General features: G+C 33.5%; 1 protein-coding gene across 14 annotated transcripts in view; it reads left to right on the forward strand.

The window, feature by feature from the left end:
• The window catches only part of SSBP2 (single stranded DNA binding protein 2), a 311,861-nt gene that overhangs the window by 190,497 nt on the left and 100,287 nt on the right, over window positions 1-21,077 (forward strand). The gene's annotated exons all lie outside the window — the stretch shown is intronic.

Below are 21,077 nucleotides of genomic sequence, written 5' to 3' on the forward strand. Positions count from 1 at the left end.
TTCTCATTTATTCAGGAAGTCTCTAATAGCATTTGGGGAGGGGAAACTTACTAGCTTCCTTCCTGAATAATGCAGTTTTTATTTCCTGTCAAAATTGTGGACTCAGCCAAAAACCAACATTGGACAGAAGGAAGGAAGGGAGGGAGGGAAAGATGAAGGGAGGAAGGAATAGTGAGAAGAAAAAATGAAAAAGGAAAACAAGAAAGTTAACTATACATATAATTCATTTGTATAAAAACAAATAAGTCCTTAGAGGACTGGGGCAGGGAGGGTGGGGGGGAATCGAGGTGGGGGCGTCAAGGAAGGGAGGGAATATGGGGATATGTGTATAAAAACAGTTGATTGAACCTGGTGTACCCCCCAAAAAAATAAAAAATAAATAAAAAATAAAAAATAAAAAAAAAACAAATAAGAAATTGTAAAACAGTCTGCCAGAATAAGATCCTGTCATTGTCTCCTTTCTATTCCCTGCTGCCCTGATATCATTTTAATAATATATAAATAAATGAAACAGTATTTATATTTTTCATGTTTCTAAGTAATTGAAACATAAAGGAGAGTTGTTCTGGTCATGCTTTTTAAAAAAATTTTTTGTATATAACTGCTGGAAAATAGCTAGCCATCTCATATAGCTTTCTAAGTTTACTTCAGTAATGATATGTATTAATGTTATGACTAAAAAATTTATCCTGCCCAGATCTGGGATTTGGCTAGTAGGGTAGTAAATGGAAAAGTTCAGGGGCAGTGCATTGAAATCTTGTTGGGGAAAGAGAGTTTAGGTGGTTGAAAATACGTATTTGATATAACTATTTTTATATTAAAAGCCATAGAAGGTAAAATTTGACAGTTTTAGCTGATAGATATATACAAAAGGTGGAGTGAAAAGGTCCCTTAGAGAGATGTATTTTAAAGGCTGTTCCGAGGTATTAAAGTGACACTTTCTAAATCATTCTTAGAGTTTTGAATGGTGACTATTTAAGTAGTCTTTTTAATGCTACAAGTATTAGGTTGCATGCCACTCTTCATTTGTCAAGGATCAAGTGTCTAGTTCATTTCCACGACTTTGCTTTCAAGTTTTGTTCCTCATGAAGTGAGGAAAAAGTAAAACCAATATTTTGGAGGGCTTTTACCTCTTTCCCTTCTAAAATAAATCCTCTTCCTGAAAGATTCTCATATTTTTAGAATTAATCTCTCAGCTTTTATGACATATGTAAATCTGAAAGTTGTCTTAGAGAAAATAAAACATAAAAGGTATTTAGGAAGACAAGGGCTGTGAGTAAAGGAATATGTATATTACATGCACATTCCATCATGGCTCCATTGGACCTTATAATACATTTGTGAGAAAAGTCAACTCAGGATTGCTTTTAATCAAATCAATGAGAGTTTAAGCGACTCACCCAAGACCACGTAGAAAATGACGGTAGGGCTGGATGGCGATAGGGCTGGAGTGAGAGTTCAAATTTTCTCAGCAGCACTGAGAATCAGCTGTGATGCGGTCTCATTATTTCCATCATTCCTTGAACTCCTACTGTGCTCGTAGTCCTCTTCCTGGCAGTTTGTATCCTCTGTCAGAATCTGTGACCTATTTTTAATGCTGCCTTTTCAAGGGAAGAGATAGTATTGCATGCTGTGTTTCATACATTGCTGTGAAAAATGGATGAAAAAAAATTCATAAATTCTGAGTCTGCTTTGCATATTCATGCTCTTTGTAATTACTAAAAGTCTATCACCACTCAAGTCATAAGTTAACGAAAAAAGTAAACTCTTCTAAACTGTATTTTGTTCTACCACCTCCTCCCCAACAGGCACACCTTTGCATTATTTACTGTAAATCTTATTTTACTTATTTTGACTGTGTAAATCTCTGGTTTCTTCACATCGTTTCTGAGTGTAATTGAACACATGGTTTATTCTGCTTCTTAAATATGGATATTTTATTTTAAATATATACTGTGTGAAACCAACTCAGTCATATAAATGTAACTAGTGCTAAACATACTTTATACAATGTTTGCTAATTTTTCACTCAGGACAAGAATTAACACAAATATTCACACATTCAGGGACTTACCCAGTCAATGTTATTAGCTTCATGCTATAAAACAAATCTGTAAACAATTTTTTTCTAATCCCAAATTAATGTAACTGGAAAAGTAATGTGTGGGCAATCATAAATATTTATGGTTTACATTTTTTCAAAAAAATATTTATGGTAGGTGGTTAGTGAGATGCGAGTTGACACACTTATACCTTTTCATGTTCAGTTAATTGTTTTCTTAAGATAGCCTGTACAGGTTCTTTGAAATTTCTTGAAACTTTTAAGTACCATGTAAAGCAATAATTTCTTTAGAAATATTTATCCACATTTTAAAGTAATAGTTTTATAGGTATTTTTTAAAGTACATGTGACATGAAAAGGACAATGACATAAAAAAAGCATAGATTCTAATTATTCTAAATTTGATAAAGTATACATTTTTAAATTCTAGAAAATTTTATACTGTTTTCAGTACTGAAATATAATTACTAAATCCTTTAATTGACAGGTGACCATCAAAAAATTCAAGCAAGATTTAAGTTTAGAGCTTTACTGGAGGAAATTCTGTTGGAAACAAAATCCTTTATGAAAGAGGATACTTTTAATAAATAGTAGAGAATAAGTAGAAAATTATCCTTTGTTGGACAAGTCATTTGTTGTTCAAGCTTTCTCATTGAGTGACACTGATTCTAGATTTCCAGAATTTTATAGGTTAACTCTGTATAAAACTAGCATTTACGTTTCTAAAGTTTTAGTTATGAGTATAATAAAACTCCAAAAATGAATACATAAGATGCTTCACTTGAAATACCATTAATTAGAAAACTTGATGCTTATGCTTGTGTTAAATATCTCCTGAATATAGAATCATCAAATTTATTGTTATGAAGCAGATACATATACTTAAGAAAAATAAGGTCTTGTTTTTCTAATTCCTGAAACCAAATGTATTTTATAATGTAATGAGATAATACAGAACAGAAAAATCTTAGAGGCTATTTAATTAATTTTTCCTATAAAAACAGCTGATTCCTAGTTAATTATCATAATAACATGAGCTTTCTTTTTTCTATGATTACTATACTTACAGTAAAATATGATGCCTGTATTTGGGGAGCTCAGAACTAGCTTAATAAGTTTTTATCCATGATCTGAAAGAATATAAATAAGAAGCCAAATCCTGAGAAATTGTATCTACATGTTTAAGTAGAGATTTGTTGATCATGTTAGGTATATGTAAAGAATCAAATTGTCCCATTTAGTTCAGTTAAACTCAACTAAGGGTTATTTTGAAGTTTTAAACCATTTGTGCAAATTCAAAATAAAGTTTAATTAATGGATCAGTGTGATTTTTTTATCCCCTTTTAAAAATCTTTAAACTGTTGCTTTTCATTTTCTCTAATAAAATTACATTGATAAAACAAATTTGGGTAATTTATGTTTTTATAACACTATTTATTGAACACCTTGCTATTAAGTCTAAGGTTTCATTAGGTAGTAAGAGAGTGTAAGGCATCATTGTGTTCTCCAAAGGAATTTGCAATGTATTCAATAGATAGAGTCAAGACCCAAACACATGAAAAGTTAAACAAAAAAATTTAAAGTTAGACAACTTCAGAGATTAAAATAGTATCAGAAGCATAGTTATGCTTTCCAAATGTTGGAAAGTAGATTTGGAATATAGGTAAGTACTAATTAATGTTCAAGTATAGCAATATAGGCTAAAATTCATTTACACTGAAGTTTAGTGTGTCACAAGCAGGAGTAAGTATATCAGAGATACTCTTTTATTTCTTAGAGCTGTGAATCTGGACAAGTGTCTCTAAGATGGGGATGGGAGGAAGGGTATGGGGAAGTATAACATAAAAAAGAAGGGGATATGGTATCCTCTCAAGAGAAGATTGCTGTCTAGGAAAAGAGGACACAGAAGAGGACGAATATACCAAACCATTGATCTTAAGATTATGACTGCTTACGGTACTTTAAAAAATCAAAATGCCATATTAACAGGCAGTCAATCAATAAATGTTCAGTAAAAATCACTATCATAATAGTGCTTTAATTGAAATAATTTTTGTACAAATCATTTGCTTATTCTTTCAATAGATACTGTGAAACCCCATTTGTATGGAGGATATTGAGGTAGGCACTGTTCTTCTTTCCAAGGGGCTTACAGTTTCAGCTTGGTGGAGCAAATGCATGTACAAAACAATAGCAGGATGTGGGATACATGTAGGAAGCTAGTAGAAATAGGCCTGGAAACCCAGTTCAGATTCAGAACATGGAGGGCCATATTATAGGTTAAAATATGTAGAATTAATATGGATAAATGGGACTTGTGGAAGATACTTGGATATATCAGTGACATGATTAGAACAGAAAAACTTGACAGTGTGATCTGACATTGTCAGAGCACATGAGGGATTGATTGATGAAGAGAGATAAAGACTGAAAGATAGATCAAAGGCTATTTATTTCATTGGTTCTGTTAAGGTATGGGAATGACCAAACAAAATTATAGATTAAAAGCAGAAAGATGATTTTGAAAAGTTTGGAAATATAAAATCTTTAAAGCCGAATAAATCTTTAAATCTTGAAGCCAGATAGTAGCTCAGCAGTTAGAAGTTTACTTTGATGATTTTAAAAAAATATGATATGCTTTGCTTATTAAGCATCTTGGCTACTCGTTTTCAGATAAAAATGAATGATGCTAATTAAGAATGTATAAAATTTCAATTTATAAAAGATAAAACTACCTTCCTAATATTATACATTTTAAAACATTTTAGGGCTTGCATTAGCAAATCCAATGGAGGAAGAGAAAGGAAGGACTATTTTTAATCGTTTCCCTTTAATTCATACAAATGTCATGAAGAGCGCTATTTGGGCAGAAGTAATGTACATTAGATCCATAGTTCAAACATATTCTAAGAACTGTAAGCCTGATATAGTGCTACCTGAACATGTATTTCTTGATAGACTTCATTTCTGTTTTTGTTCAAAATTTGCCCCTTACTAAAAGCCCAAAGTATGAGTGATGATTGGTAGGAATTTTCAGCAAGACTAATCATTATTCCAATAAATTCTAAGAGAATTCTTTGTGAATGATTTTTGAGAAAATGTATATATTCAGACTATAGAGTGTATTGTGACATTTTAAATTTCATTTTTATAAGATTGGCATGGTGTTAGAAGGCAAATTTCTTTTGAGAAGTCATTTTTTATAAAAATAGTTGATCAACACATCTGCTGATTTTTCTGCTCTTCAGTAGCTTACCCAATAGTTACCATGGATTCATAATATTTTACTAAATTCAGTGAAGAGGAGAAATGGAAATGATACTTGTTCCAAGAAAATTAAGGCCTTTTTAACAAAGACCAGCAGTTTTTGAACATATATAAAGAATTCTGCTAATAAAAATGTTTATCCCTTAGACTTCAAAGACCTGTTACTATAAATGTAACATAAGCCTTAAAAAGGACTAAAGCTCTTGAAAGCTAAGGTTCCAGACACTAAGTGTTCATACATCTTGTGGTAGTAGAATAAGGTTTCTTTTTCCAATTAGTGCTTATGTGGAGAAAAAGGTATTTTCAGATTTTCACCTAAAAACTGATTTCTATATCAGTATAATAACTCAAACTATATAACATGGATTAAAGACTTGATTGGGTTGAGATATAGAATAATCAACCTGAAAAACATCATTATACAGGGTAGCTTAGTGATGAAGAATACAAGCTTTGAAATCAGAACTGAATTTAAAATTGTGATTTGGTACATAGTAACGTGATTTGGACAAGCTGGATAGCATATTTGTGCCATAGCTTCCTTATCTGTAAAGTGGGAAAGATAATGCTGTTCATAGCTACTATAATGATTAATTAACATCATATGATTAAATGAGATCATATAGAACACTCAGTATATACAAGGCCTAAAATGTACTAGGTGCACAATAGGTAGCCATTGTGCTTGTTTTTAATAAGATCAACTAGGCTTATACCTAAACACTCCCTTTAAAAACTATTAAAGGCCAAAGGAAAGTAAGTGAATTTCATTTGTCCCACCAAGAATGGAATGGGATTTAGGTGCCAGGAGCATAGGTTTCTGACAAAGAAATTGCAGTACTCTCTCTGCCTTCTTACAAATCAGTTTTTCTTTTCCTGCTTCTTCTGCAACACCTTTTGTGGCGTCAGAATTAAAAATTCTGCATTAACACCATTTTCCCTCCTAATTTGGTGTACATTGCTTTTTGCATTATGCAGGGTTATTTTAACATTTTTATCAGCTGCCCTGCTGTGCCCCTGAAAGCACAAAATGTGTCTTATTCATTGTTTCATATCCAAGAGTACATCATAGTATATACTCAACAACTATTATAAATGGATTCCCTGAATCTCAGTTGTCTCATATACTGTTCCTGAGAGTTATAGGTACTTGGTTCATTATCAGCTTAACCACAATAAACTATGTGGTGATATTTTCAGACTTCATTCACAAACCTGATTCTTTCTATGATTATTATTAGTAGTATTACTAGTAATTCTATTACTATTCCTTAAAATATTTGTATGTCATATTTGTCAAGGTAGGCAAGTGGTTATAAAACAATTGTAAATCTCAGTGCCTTAATACAATCCAAGTTTGTTTCTTGCTTAGGATGGTCTAGTGTGGGTAGGATTGTCAGATAAAATATAGGATGCTCAGGGGGAGTGACATCAGCATGATGGTAGCATGAGACAGCCCTCATTTTTGTACCCCCAACTTCAACAACAAAAATTTGCAATCCATCCATTAACAGAAATACCTTTGTGGGAGTTGTGGGATCCAGCAGCCTCACCAACCAGTGCATGGGATAATAGGTAATATTTACAGACTTAGGTACCAGCTGTGGAACGTACAGGAGACTGTGAACCAATTCTGGACCCTCTTGGCTGCAGTCTGGGAGCACCTGCAGAACAGAGACAAGAGAGCCTTTGTGAAAGCTGAGGTTTCCAGAAAAGTTCCAAAACTCTATTAGAGAAGAAAAAAATGAGTTTGGCTGCATTGAAGTGGGTAAGAGGAATAGCTCTTCTTTGCCAGCATCATCCCTCCTCCAAGGTGGCACAGTTTAGGGCTAAGCTAGACAGCTGGTGATTTCTTCTGGGTAAAGAGGGCAGGACCTGGCTTCCCCAGCCATGTGGAACACTGCCAGAGAGAGACTCATTACTCTCTCACAGCATCCAGAGCATTAAATAGGGAGCTTCATGACCAGAGGAGGAAACAGATCGGGGGAGCAGCATATAAGCCTCCCAAAGGGCATGAAAAAGGTAACGTTCCTGCTGACTGTGTTCTGGACTCCATTGGGAAGCTCACCCACCAGCCAAAGAGAAAACTTCACCCATGGATCCCTCCAACTGTCCCATGGACACCCCCAGTGTATGTATGCCAAGCCCACACCTCCCCCGACTCTGTAGCTGGCTCCCTGGGTGGCTCCCAGGGCTGCAGTGGGAGCAGGCTCTGGCAGGCAAGGAGCTCACTCAGAAAGCAGGCCAGGGTAGATGGCCAAGGGAGAAATCATAAACTTGAGCTGTAGTGCCATTTTCAGAAAAATAAAAGGCTATTAGCAGCTTGCCTGCTACATTGTAGCATCAAGAGAAGACAAGCTTAAGAATTCAACTACAAGAAGGGAGAAGAAGTGTGAAGCAATTGTGTCCATATAAGGTCAAAGAACACCTGGGAACCTATATCAGGACTGACAATAAGGTATTTTCACCCAAAGGGGAGTTAGTAAAAATTGGAGAAGGTGACTGCTACTTTAAATGCAAAAACAATACAAAACTTCAAGGAATGTGAAAAATCAAAATCGTGACATCAAAAGATCACAGTAATCTTCTAGTGATCAAATCCAAAGACATGAAGATCTAAAATTCACCTGATAAAGAATTCAAAATAGCTGTTTTATGGAAACTCAGTGAGATATAAGAAAACACAAACAATTCAACAAAATCAAGAAAACAATAGGAGATCAAAATGAGAAATGTAACAGAGATAGAAATCATTAAAAAGAAAGAACCAAATAGAATTTCTGCAGCTGAAGAATTCAGTGAATGAAGTGAAAAAATGCAGTGTAGAGCATCAATATCAAAATAGACCAAATATAAGAAAGAATTAGTGAGATAGAGGATACGAACTTTGAAATAACCCAGTATGAGGAGAAAAAAGAATGAAAAAGAGTGAAGAAAGCCTGCATAATCTATAGGACACCATCAAAAAAACTAATGTCCAAAACATTGGAGTTCCAGAAAGAGAAGAGAGGGAGAAGAGGGCAGATAGTTTAAAGAAATAGTGGCTGAGAACTTCCCAAACATGGGGAAAGTTTTAGATATGCAAGTTCATGAAGCTTATAGATTGCCCCATTATTTCAATTCAAACCAACATTCTCCAAGACATAATAAAACTGTCTAAAATCAAAGACAAAAAGAATACTACAGGCAGCAAGAGAGAAGGATATTATGACCTACAAAAGAACCCCCATTAGATTATCAGCAAATGTCTCAGTAGAAACCTTAAAGGTCAGGAGACAGTGGAATGATATATTTGAAGTGCTGAAAGAAAAAATTGCCAACCAAGGATATTCTGCCCAGCAAAGTTATCCCTAAGAAATGAAGGAGAAACAAAGGCTTTCCTAGAGAAATAAAAGTTGAGGGAATTCATTACCACTGGACCTTTACCAGCATTTTACAAGAAATGCTGAAAGGAATTTTTAACCTGAAATGAAAGGATGCTTTCATTTGAAAATACGTAACATGAGGAAAGATATACCATGTTCTTGGATTGGAAGAATCAATATTATCAAGTGACTGTGCTGCCCAAGGCAATCTACAGAGCCATTGCAATCCATATCAAATTACCAATGGCATTTTTCACAGAACTAGAACAAAAAATCTGTTTGCAAGAAAATACAAAAGACCCCAAATAGCCAAAGCAGTCTTGAGAAAGAAAAACAGAGCTGGAGGAATCAGACTCCCTGACTTCAGGCTCTACTACAAAGCTACAGTAACCAAAACAGTATGGTACTGGCACAAAAACAGAAATATAGATCAATGGAACAGGATAGAAAGCCAAGAAATAAATCCACACACCTATGACTAATCTATGATAGAGGAGGCAAGAGTATGCAATGGAAAAAACGCAGTCTCTTCAATAAGTGGTGCTGGGAAAACTGGAAAGCTACATGTAAAGGAATGAAATTAGAACATTCTCTAACACCATACCCAAAAATAAACTCAAAATGGATTAAAGACCTAAATGTAAGACTGGATACTATAAAACTCCTAGAGGAACACATAGGCAGGACACTCTTTGACATAAATGACAGCAGTAACTCTTTGGATCCATCTCCTAGAGTAATGAAAATAAAAAGGGGGGGTCTAATTAAACTTAAAAGCTTTTGCACAGCAAAGGAAACCATAAACAAAAAGCCACAGAATGGGAGAAAATATTTGTGAATGAAGAAGCTGACAGGGATTACTCTCTAAAATATACAAAAAACTCATGCAGCTCTATATCAAAAAAACCCAAACAACCCAATCAAAAAGTGAGCAGAAGATCTGAACAGACATTTCTCCAAAGAAGACATACAGATGGCCAAAAGGCATATGCAAAGATGGTCAGTATCACTAATTAATAGAGAAATGCACATCAGAACTGCAATGAGATATCACCTCACATTAGTCAGAATGGCCATCATCAAAAAGTCTACAAACAGTAAATGCTGGAGAAGGTATGGAGGAAAAGGAACCCTCCTGTACTGTTGGTGGGAATGTAAGTTGGTACAGCCTCTGTGGAGAACAGTATGGAGGTTTCTTAAAAAACTAAAAAAAGAGCTACCATATGATTCTGCAATCCCACTTCTGGGCATATATCCACAAAAAAACCATACTTTGAAAAGATAGATGCACCTCAGTGTTCATTGTAGCACTGTTTACAATAGCCAAGACACGGAAGCAACCTAAATGTCCATCAACAGATGAATGGTTAAAGAAGATGTGCTCTCTCTCTCTACACACACACACACACACACACACACACACACACACACACACAGTGGAATATTAGCCATAAAAAAGAATGAAATAATGTCATTTGCAGTAACATGAATGGGCCTAGAGAAAGATAAATATCATATGATATCGCTTATATGTGGACCCCCCCCCCAAAATGAACTTATTTCCAAAGCAGAAATAGACTCACAGACTTAGAAAACTTATGGTTACCAAAGGGGAAAGAGAGGTGAGGGGCATACTCAGTATTTTGTAATAACCTATAAGAGAAGAGAATCTGAAGAAGAATATATGTATATACCTGAATTGTTGTGCTGTACACCTGCAACTAACATGATTTGTAAATCAACTATACTTAAATTAAAAAAAATAAAATATATAACATGAAAAAATATGAAAATATACAACAGACTGATAAAGGAATATAGATATAGAGAGACAAATTTAGAAAATTCTGGAGTGTTGTTCGCCCCACCTCTGCACATGGCCGCCTGAGCTGAGGTGCCTGCGGCAGCCATCCTACATCAGGAACTCCAGTCTGAAGAGCCCAGGGCGAGGCCGCTATACGTGGCCCCCTGTGAGCAAGTGAAACCTGACTAAGCACAAAGGGAATAAAAGATGACAGCAAAGTAGAGGGATGTGGAATGCATCCCTCTCCACAGATGCATTGGGAATGCACCAAAAGATGCAATAATTCCCATAGAAAATTCTGATACTGTAAATGATATGTTAACCAATTGACTCTGGTATAAAGCTTAAAGTACAAGAGTATAAAAATAACTGTAGCAACTATAATTAATGAATCCACAGTATAAAAAGAAGCAAATTGTGACATTAAAAACAGAAAAGGGGGGAATAAAAAGGTAGAGTTTTTGTGTGATCTGCATAGATTGCTATATCTGTAAGATGTTTCATATAAGTCACTTTGTAACCACAAAGTAAAGAACTATAGTAGACTCACAAAAACTTAAAGACAAGGAATTCAGAGTATACCACCATGGAAAATCACCAATTCACAAAAGACTATAGCAAGAGAGTCAAAAAGGAACAAGGAAACTACAAAACAGCCAGAAAATAATTAATACAATGGCAGTAGTAAGTCCTTGCATATCAATAATTACTCTAAATGTAAATGGATGAATTCTCTAATCAAAAGGCACAGTGGCTGGATAGATAAAAAAAAAAAAAGACCCAACTCTACGCTGCCTACAAGAGACTCACATCAGCTTTAAGAACACACACAAGCTCAAAGTGAAGAGATGGAAAAAGAAAATCCATGTAAGTGGAAACCAGAAGAGAGCAGGGGTAGCTCTACTTCTATCAGACAAATAGACTTTAAGCCAGAAATGTAACAAGAGACAAAGAAGGTCATTATATACTCACAAAGGGCTCAACTCATCAAGAAGACATACCAGTCATAAATATATGCACACCCAGTATCGGAGCACCTAAGTATTCAAGCAAATACCGATAGAGCTAAGGAAGAAATAGACAATAGCACAATAATATTAGAGGATTTCAGTACTCCACTTCCAGCAACAGATAGTTGCAGTTGAAAAATAAGGAAATGTTGGACATTAAGCATACTTTAGGCCAAGTGAACCAATGAGGCATATACATAGGACATTCCAACCAACAAAAGCAAAAAATACATTCTTTTCAAGCACACATGATCTGTTCTCAAGGAAAGAGCATATGATAGGCCACAAAATAAGTTCATTTATTCTTTCATCCACTGAATAGTTATTGAATGCCTACTATTTTAAGACTCGAGCATGTATAATTGAAGCTATATGTAAGTGTCCATAATCACTATGAAGAGAACAAACACATGTAACCCTTGATATTGAAAGGATTCACATTCACTGTCGTGCTTCTTAAGTCATATAAGTAGTGATGATGATTTTTTTATTATTGAAGTATAGTTGATATACAATGTTGTGTTATTTTCAGGTGTACAGCAGAGTGATTCAGTTATACATATAACATGTATATATGTGTGTGTGTTTGTGTATATATATGTATATATTCTTTTTCAGATTCTTTTCCATTATATGCTATTACATGATACTGAATATCAACTATTACAATAGTTCCCTGTGCTATACAGTAAGTCCTTGTTGTTTATCTATTTTATGTATAGTAGTGTCTATCTGTTAATCCCAAACTCCTAATTTATCCATAAATTTTAATACCTAAATAGGCTGCCTCCTGATTCTCGTGGGGGTCACTGACATTTCAAAATATCTGCCTAGAGTTAATGATGTCATTTATGGCGCTTTCAGAAAAGACTAATTTATATGAGGATTGGCTGTTAGATCTCATCAGCATTGTCTTCTATCCAACCTTCAGTGAAAAGAGAAATAGATACATTGATAGTTAATATTTTTAGGTAAATAACTGGTAGGTGTTGATCTTAAAAATTCCATAATACAACTGGATTATTTATTAAATAATAAAGTCAGAAAAGCCCAGTGAGATTGGAACATGTTAAAGATATTAATTACAACCCATCATTTCTTTAGAGAAAGTTTGACAGTTGAAAATTTTCAATATTTAAAAATTTCTTTCAGAAAATGAATCTAATCTTTTCTAGGATAGATATCAGTGCTACAATAATAGCACATTTTTTTAAAATAAGATGGTTTTTCCTGTCCTATTTTAGAACTGAACACATAGGTGAAGTTTTAAAAATTAAGACAATTTTTATTTAGTCATAAAAATGAATGAAATTCTGCCACTTGCAGCAAAATCAGTGGACCTAGGGAGTATTATTGTTGGTGAAATAAGTCAGAGAAAAACAAATACTGTGGGACCTCCCTGGTGGTGCAGTGGTTAAGAATCTGCCTGCCAATGCAGGAGACATGGGTTTGATTGATCCCTGCTCCAGGAAGATCCCACATGCCACGGAGCAACTAAACTCATGTGTCACAACTACTGAGCCTGCGTGCTAAAGCCCGTGAGTCACAACTGCTGAGCCCATGTGCCACAACTACTGAAACCTGCATGCCTAGAGCCCATGCTCCACAACAAGAGAAGCCACTGCACTGAGAAGCTCATGCACTACAATGAAGAGTAGCCCCTGCTCACCACAGCTAGAGAAAGCCCGTGCACAGCAATGAAGACGCAATGCCAAAAATAAATAAATAAATAATAAAAGAAATCTTAAGGAAAAAAACACAAATACTGTATGATATCGCTTATATGTAGAATCTAAAAAATAATGCAAATGAATATATATATGCAGAACAGAAAGAGACTCACAGATATAGAAAACAAACTTGTGGTTACCAAAGGGGAGAGGGAAGGGAGAAGGGACAAATTAGGGAAATGGGATTAAGAGATAAAAAACACTATTTGTAAAATAGGTAAGCAACAAGGATATACTGTATAGTATAGGGAATTATAGCCATTATCTTGTAATAACTTATAATGGAGTATAATCTGCAAAATTACTGAATCACTATACTGTACACCTGAAAATAATATAATATTGTAAATTAACTATACTTCAATAAAAAAATTATGGCAAAAAAAAAAAACCACACCACCAACACACACACAATAACTAACTACCCCCCCCCCCAGAATTAAGACAATTTTCTAAATCTTACAAGGAAACAAAACTTCATGTTTGCCTTAATTTTTATTTCATGTGAAAGTGTCATCTTAGAATCATTTTTCTAAGCAATTTCTGTAGTTTTCCCTCGTACTTTTCACTTAAAGATACAAATTTGAGTAGCTGAGCATTTAATATGTGCCAGGCCCAACATTCCGAGCACTTTTCATTAGTAAATCATTTAATTTTCATTGCAACTAACATAATTGAGGTAGATACTCTTGGTTGTTCCCACTTTTTATGAAGAAACCGAAGCAAAGAGAGTTTAAGATTAATTACTCAAAATTTGTTGAAGACTGCCCTTCCCCTATTGAGTTACTTGGCATCTTTGTCAGAAATCAAATTACCATTCAAATATGAAGCTATTTTGACTTTATTTTATCCAGTTGATCTAAATATCTGTTGTTGTGTAATACCACATTATCTTGATTACTGTAGTTAAATAGGAAGTCTTGAAATCACTTAGTGTGAGTCTTCCAACTTTGTTCTCCCCCTCACCCCCAAATTTCTTTGGCTATTCTAATTTTTTTACATTTCCATATAAATTTTAGAATTAATCCATAAATTTACATAAAAATTTGATTTGAGATTGCATTTATAGCTCAATTCAGGATAAATTGATATCTTGAAAATATAGAGTCTTCTATTCCATGGACATGTTATATCTCTTCTTAAATCTTCTTCAGTTTCTCTGAGCAGTATTTTGTAGTTTTCACTGTACAGATGTTAAACCTATTTTAAGTTTATGCTAAGTACTTATTTTTTTATGTGATTGTTGATGTTATTTTTTAATTTTATTTTGCAATTATTGGTTCATAGTATATTAAAATTTAATCAGTTTTTGTATATTGACCTTGTATCCTTTGATCATGCTAAATTTATTTATTATTTCTAGGTACTTTTTGGAAGCCTCCTTTGTACTTCATCATGATGTTTGTGAATAAAGACAGTTTTACTTTGTTCTTTCCAATTTCTATGCTTTTAATTTCTTTTCCTTGCCTTGTTGCACTGGCTAGTTTATTTTCCCTCCAATAAAATGTCAAATAGAAATGGTGATGATGGACATCTTTGCTTTGTTCCTGATGTTAAGGGGAAAGCATTCAGTCTTTCATCATTAAATATGACTAGCTATAGGTTTTTCATGATAGAACTTCATCAGATTTAGGAAGTTGCTTTCTGCTTTTATTTTGCTGCAGTTTTTAAAAATCATGGATAGGTCTTGAATTTTGTCAAATGCAAATGCTTTTTCTATACATATGGAATTGTTTGTGTGGTCTTATACCTTTATTCTGTTAACATTAATTTTTAAATATTAAACCAACTTTGCATTTCTAAACAAAAAACAATCTCAATTGGTCATGATGTATTAACCTTTTATATGTTGTTGTGTCCTAATTTTCCCAATTTTTTTTTAGAGGTATTTGTGTGTACATTTATGAGTGATACTGGTTTGTGTTTTCTTTCCTCGTATTTTCTTTGTCTGGTTATGGTGTCAGAGTAATTCTGGCCTCATGAGATGACCTGCCAATTTTTATACAGGCCTGGAATTTTGTTGGTGAAAAGGTTTTTATTAAGAATTCAATTTATGTGTTAGATGTAGAGATATTTAGATTTTCTATTTCTTTTAAGGTCAATTGTGGTCATTTTTTTCTCTCAAGGTATTTGTTCATTTCTTCAGTGTTATCAGATTTATTGGCATGCAGTTATTCATAATATTCCCTTTTCATGTCTGTAAGATAACTATTACTATCCTTTGGTAAGGTGACTTGTGTCTTCTCTCCTTTCTTGAGTCTGGTTTATCAATTTTATTGACTTTTCAAAGAACCTGCTTTTTGGTTATATTAATTTTCTCTGTTTTTTTAATTTTCTACTTTATTTCTGCTTTTATCTTCCCTGTTTCCTTTCTTCTGCATACTTAGGCATTAATTTACTCTTATTTTTCTAGCTTTTTAGCATGGAAGTTTTGGTTATTGATTTTAAATCTTATTTAATATTTAATGGATACATCAACTGTAGCACTGCTTTAGCTACAGCCACAAATTCTGATATACTTTTATTATCAATCAATATGAAATACTTTCTAATTTCTCATGTATTTTCTTCTTTTACATTTATTTAGAAGAATGTTAATTTCTAAATGTATGGGGGTTTTAAAAATATCTTTTTATTTTTAATTACTAATTCAGTTTCATTGTTGTCAAATAGCATATGTTGTATGTTATGTTTTGAAATTCATTGAGACTTGTTTTATGGCCCAGCATATGGTCTATTTTGGTGAAAGCTTCAAGAGTACACATTGAAGAGAATGTGTATTCTGCTATTGTTGAGTGTAGTATTTTATATTCAATTAGATCTGGTAGGCTTATAGATTTATTCTAGTCCTTTATGTCCCTACTGATTTTCTCTGTACCTATTCTATCAGTCATTAAGAGAAAAGGTTAAAATTTCTACCTATAATTGTGAACTTGTGTATTTCTCTTTTCAGTTCTGACAATCTTTGTTTTATGCACTTTGAAGCTCATTAATTAGGTGCATATATATTTAGGGTTGTTTGGTCTTTTGATCCATTTACTCATTATTATTATTATAAAACTGTTCCTCTGGATCTCTGATATTTCTTGTCCTGAACTCTAATTTATCTGATATTTATATAGATACTCCAGCTTTCTTATGATGAATATTTAAAGGTGTACCCTTTTCTATGCCTTTACTTTTAACTTACACGTGTCTTTATATATAAAGTGTGTTTCTTGGAATAGCATGTGCTGGATCTTGTTTTATTACCCACTCTGAAATCTATGCCTTTTTATTGCAGTGTTTAGACCACTTACATTTAGTGTAATGATCTGTATTTTGGAGCTGTGTACTGTCTTGTTTTCTATTTGTTCCATCTAATCTTTGTCCCCCTTTTCCTTTACATTTGACTTTTTTCTGACTTTTTTAGTATTTAGTTTTTGATATTCCATTTTATCTCCACTGTTAGGTATTTTTAGTGATGCTCTAGAGGTTATAATATCTGAAATTTACTTTTCCTTAAGGAAAAAAGCTCAAAGTTAGAAAATTATTGCTGATGTGGACTGTGTACATCACTGATTAATCAATTACCAGAATTTTGAACTAAAAAGGTTGTAGTTTGAAGGTGGTCATTTTCAAGCAAAAATTAATGTGTACTATTTTATAGAGTTCCTTATTAATCTTTCAGGTTTGGCTTTGATTGTATTATCACTTCTTCCCTTGTATTAAGGAACACTCTTTTTATCAAACAGACTTTGTCCTTTCAGGTGAACATTCCCAACATAAATTTGGCCCTGTATACTCTTGACAATACTACTCTTCACTCATTAGTTGATGGCTTACTTTTTGTAGGAACTATTTCAAATATCTCCTTTCCAAAGGCTCTCAATTTCAGTAACAGCTGATAACTTCATATACTTTTTGACAGAGAAGACCAAGACCATTTGGAATGAATTTCATGTACTGCTTTCACCTCAACTAAATTCTACTTTTTTTTAACCAGTAGATGATGATAGTCTTTGTCCTTCCTTGCTGTCTCAGAATAGCAGTCCTTTTTCTCTTTGTTAACTATGCTCTGAATTTCACTTCTTTGTCTCTTAGAGGTCCTGCTCTCCTGATTTATCATTTTCTTGCATGTTTTCCCCATCTAAATAAAACCTCCACTCGACTATCTTGTTCCTTTTAACTATCTTATGATTTCTGTACTATCTTTCTTAGCTCAGATCTTAAATGAGTAGCCTGTAGCTACTACCTGTATTTCCTAGCAACTTCCTTCATTCTTCACACCTTGCACTATAGCTTTGGCACTACAACCTCACTATAATTATACTTCTTTGCCTTGTTAATTCTTACTTACTTCAACGCTAAGCTCCAGAATAATAATTTCTAAGAAGCCTTCTCTAAACTCCCAGATGGACTCTTTGTGAATTTCTCTTTCTTATTAGTGTGTCTAGTTCCCACTTTACACTGTATTTATTTCTTTAGAATAAATTTGTTTTTAGACTATATTTATTCATGCCTTATTTATATTTGCAGTGTTTGATATATAAGCTTATAATTAGTTTTCCTAATTGAACTGAAAGTCAGTATCTTTTCCTTTCCTAAAACTTTTTGATAAGCATGTCATTCAACATTTTTAATATTACATTTGAAATTATCTCCTCTCTTGCCTTCTAAACCTTTCTGGTTTATTCCCTCAAAATTCTTTTTAGGCCTATATTTGCCACTGTTTGCTTGGCACCATAAAATTACCATTATATATTTATGTAGCTTTCAGTGAACATATCTTTAACATTTTCTCTGCACCTAGGCACAGGAGATTTAGTGACTAATAAGGCAAAGCTCCTTTAACTGAGAACTTCATTGACTTGAATGAGAGAAAAATACTCAAATGATTATAATAAGTTATACATTACACTATGCCAAGTAATCAACTTTCTCCTTTAGGACATGAGGTACCTTCATTTGTTTAAAATTTTCCATATGAAGAAGTGATATGAATACATCTGTGCTTATAAAAAGTTAATTATTGGCAACCTTAAATGTGGACCTGAGGGGAAGAAACAGGAGAGAAACGGGGGACTATTGTAACAGTCTTTTTTAAAAGATGAGGAAAGACTTGATTTTGACAATGGCAGTGGAATAAGGATGGGAAAAATACCAAAGATATTTATCCAGCTTTGTTCTTTCATCCATATTTCAGTTGTGTGTTCTCCCACTGGAAGGTGTTTGGGAACACCTCTACTTGTATATCAACTCAAACTAGAAATAAATAATGATAGAAACATAGCTAATATTTACTGATCCCTTACTTTGTGCCAGATATCATTCTAACTGCTTTGTATGAATCACCTCATTATTCCTCCAATACTCTATATGATAGGTACTATTATTATGCATATTTTCTGAAGAAGGAAGCATTGCTCAGAGAGTTTCAGTAACTGACCAATGTCACACAGGATCCATGTTCTTCTGTGTTGTTTGGTTTTTTTTTTAACCATCGTACTACATTGTCTGAAACCTGAATTGATTCTCTCCTGCCTTCTGTTCTAACTGTGTTCATTCTACTGTATCACCATTTCTGCCATCCAGTTTTCCAGCCTGAAAACCTGGATTATTTTAAATGCTGGCGTCTGTGCTTTCAGTTTTTACTCATCCTTCTTTCCTCTTGTTACTGCCAGAGAAATATCACTATCATCATGTTACTAAGTTGCTTCATATCTTTGAGACGTATAACCTTCTATCACTCATTAAATCAAATATATCTTGATATATTTCCCAGCATTCTTGGTATGTTTTCCAGAATTCCCAGCAACTGGTCCTATCTCATGTATACAACTCTTTTTTTCCCCTGATGACCAAGGAGGGAATAATTTCCTATCTTCTAAAATTCCTTTGTAGTTCATTGCTTCCTTTGTGCATTTTTCCATGTTCTTATTCTGGTCTGAATTTTTATTTGTTTATTTTTATTCCTTTCTATCACATTAATTTTTCTTCAAGGTTCAGCTTAACCATGATTATGTTCCATGAAGTTAATCCCAGTGTGTGGCTCTTATTGTCTTAATGTAAGTTCCTATGGCACTTAAAATAAACTGTGTTCTGAATTACCTGTGCCTTTGGTCTTGTGAATATTGCAAAAAGGACTGAGACTTCTCTAGGGATCATCTTACTGGAACTGCATCAGGGAGTTAATGTATGTGGGATAGGTGGCAGTGCTTCAACTTAGGCATGAATACCCATGTTTCTTACAAGCATATAAAAAATATGTAACATTTTTACCAAGGCAATGAAACACACTACAGTTTATGATAACTTTTCCTGCAACCTGAATGGTGTTTGTTTCCTTCTGAGATATCCCTCTTTACTTTCCACTTCAATGCAATTTGGGGGGTTAGAATGCACAAAATATAGTTGGTTTTACCCCCTAGCTATTTTTTTTACTATTACATATTATACTTGATTGTACACATTACCTTACACTATTAAATAATTATTTCTTTTTCTTTTCTGTAGTAGGCTTTAAGAATAGAATCTTACATTCCACTTCACTCAACTATATCTGGCAAGTGCCAAGTCTAAAGTAGAAACATATTCGTAAATTTCAAATGGGGCAAAAATAAACTCTCTATATTTATTACTGTGCAGTGATAAATCTAAAATATCTAATGTTTCTATAGCCTTTCCCATCATCTGATGTATACGTTTAAGCTGTCAGCTTTCTGTAAGTACTGCTTTAGCTTTACCTACAAGTTTTGATATGTAGGGCTTTTGTAGTTCAAATCTAAACAATTTTCCATTGTGATTTTACATATTTAGAAATCTGTATTTTCAGTTTTTGAAAGTATACAGTTTTGAAGTTTTTCCAATTTCCAATTTTATTTCATTGTGTCCAAAGAATATAATCCATATCATATATATTCTTGTATATATGCCTTTTTTTATGCCTCTTTGTGGCCTAGTTTGTGATCTATTTTTTATGAATATTCTAAGAGTGGTTGGAAAAAATGTATGTTTCCTATCTGTGGGTACTGGGTCTTGAAGATGGCCATTACATCAAGCTTGTTAATTGTGGTCAAATCTAAGTTTCAGTTTGTTTAAATACATCGGTTTCTGGGAAGTCTCAGTCTCTCACTGGGATGATGGGTTTGTACTTTTGTAATCCTGTCTGTTTTCCTATATGTATTTTACAGATATACTGCTAGGTGCATTACGGATCATTATAACTTGTTTGTAAATCATTCCTTTTATTCTTAAGATCCTCTTTTTATCTACTGATGCTTTTTGCCTTAAATTTTATTTTTAGACAAAACATCTAGTCTTATCTAGTTGAGTAATAACTAATAGCGATTTCACAATGAAATAAATGGTTATTTTATCCACTTCAAAATGGTGTTTAAAGTGAAGTTAACTTAATGTTGACATGTGATTGGCAACCATATATTAAAACTTGATCTTGAAAATGAATTATGTGGTCATCTTACAGTAGTCAAATTGCTATTCAGATGAAATGATACTAAAAATAAGTTGACATTTCCCATGTAATAGCACCATTGATTCATGTTCATCACCTACAGTGAATGCTAAAATGAAGATTGTATAATTTATTTCACTTTAGTGTCCTTTAAAACTGTCCATGCCTATTTAGAAAATAGCAAAGCAAGTACCAGCTACATTGACTTCTGTCAACTTGTCTTCCAGGAACTTGATATGCTTGCTTGACATAAAATAACATGGGCTAGTTTAGATTTAAGATATGTATTAATTCTATAAATGACATAACACTTATTTTAGCCAGAACAAAACGTGTCATCATAATAGCATGGATTCAGTTCAGTCATCTTTTAGTGACCACATGCC

This window comes from Hippopotamus amphibius, chromosome 1 (genome assembly GCF_030028045.1).
Source record: "Hippopotamus amphibius kiboko isolate mHipAmp2 chromosome 1, mHipAmp2.hap2, whole genome shotgun sequence".
NCBI classification, from domain to species: domain Eukaryota; kingdom Metazoa; phylum Chordata; class Mammalia; order Artiodactyla; family Hippopotamidae; genus Hippopotamus; species Hippopotamus amphibius.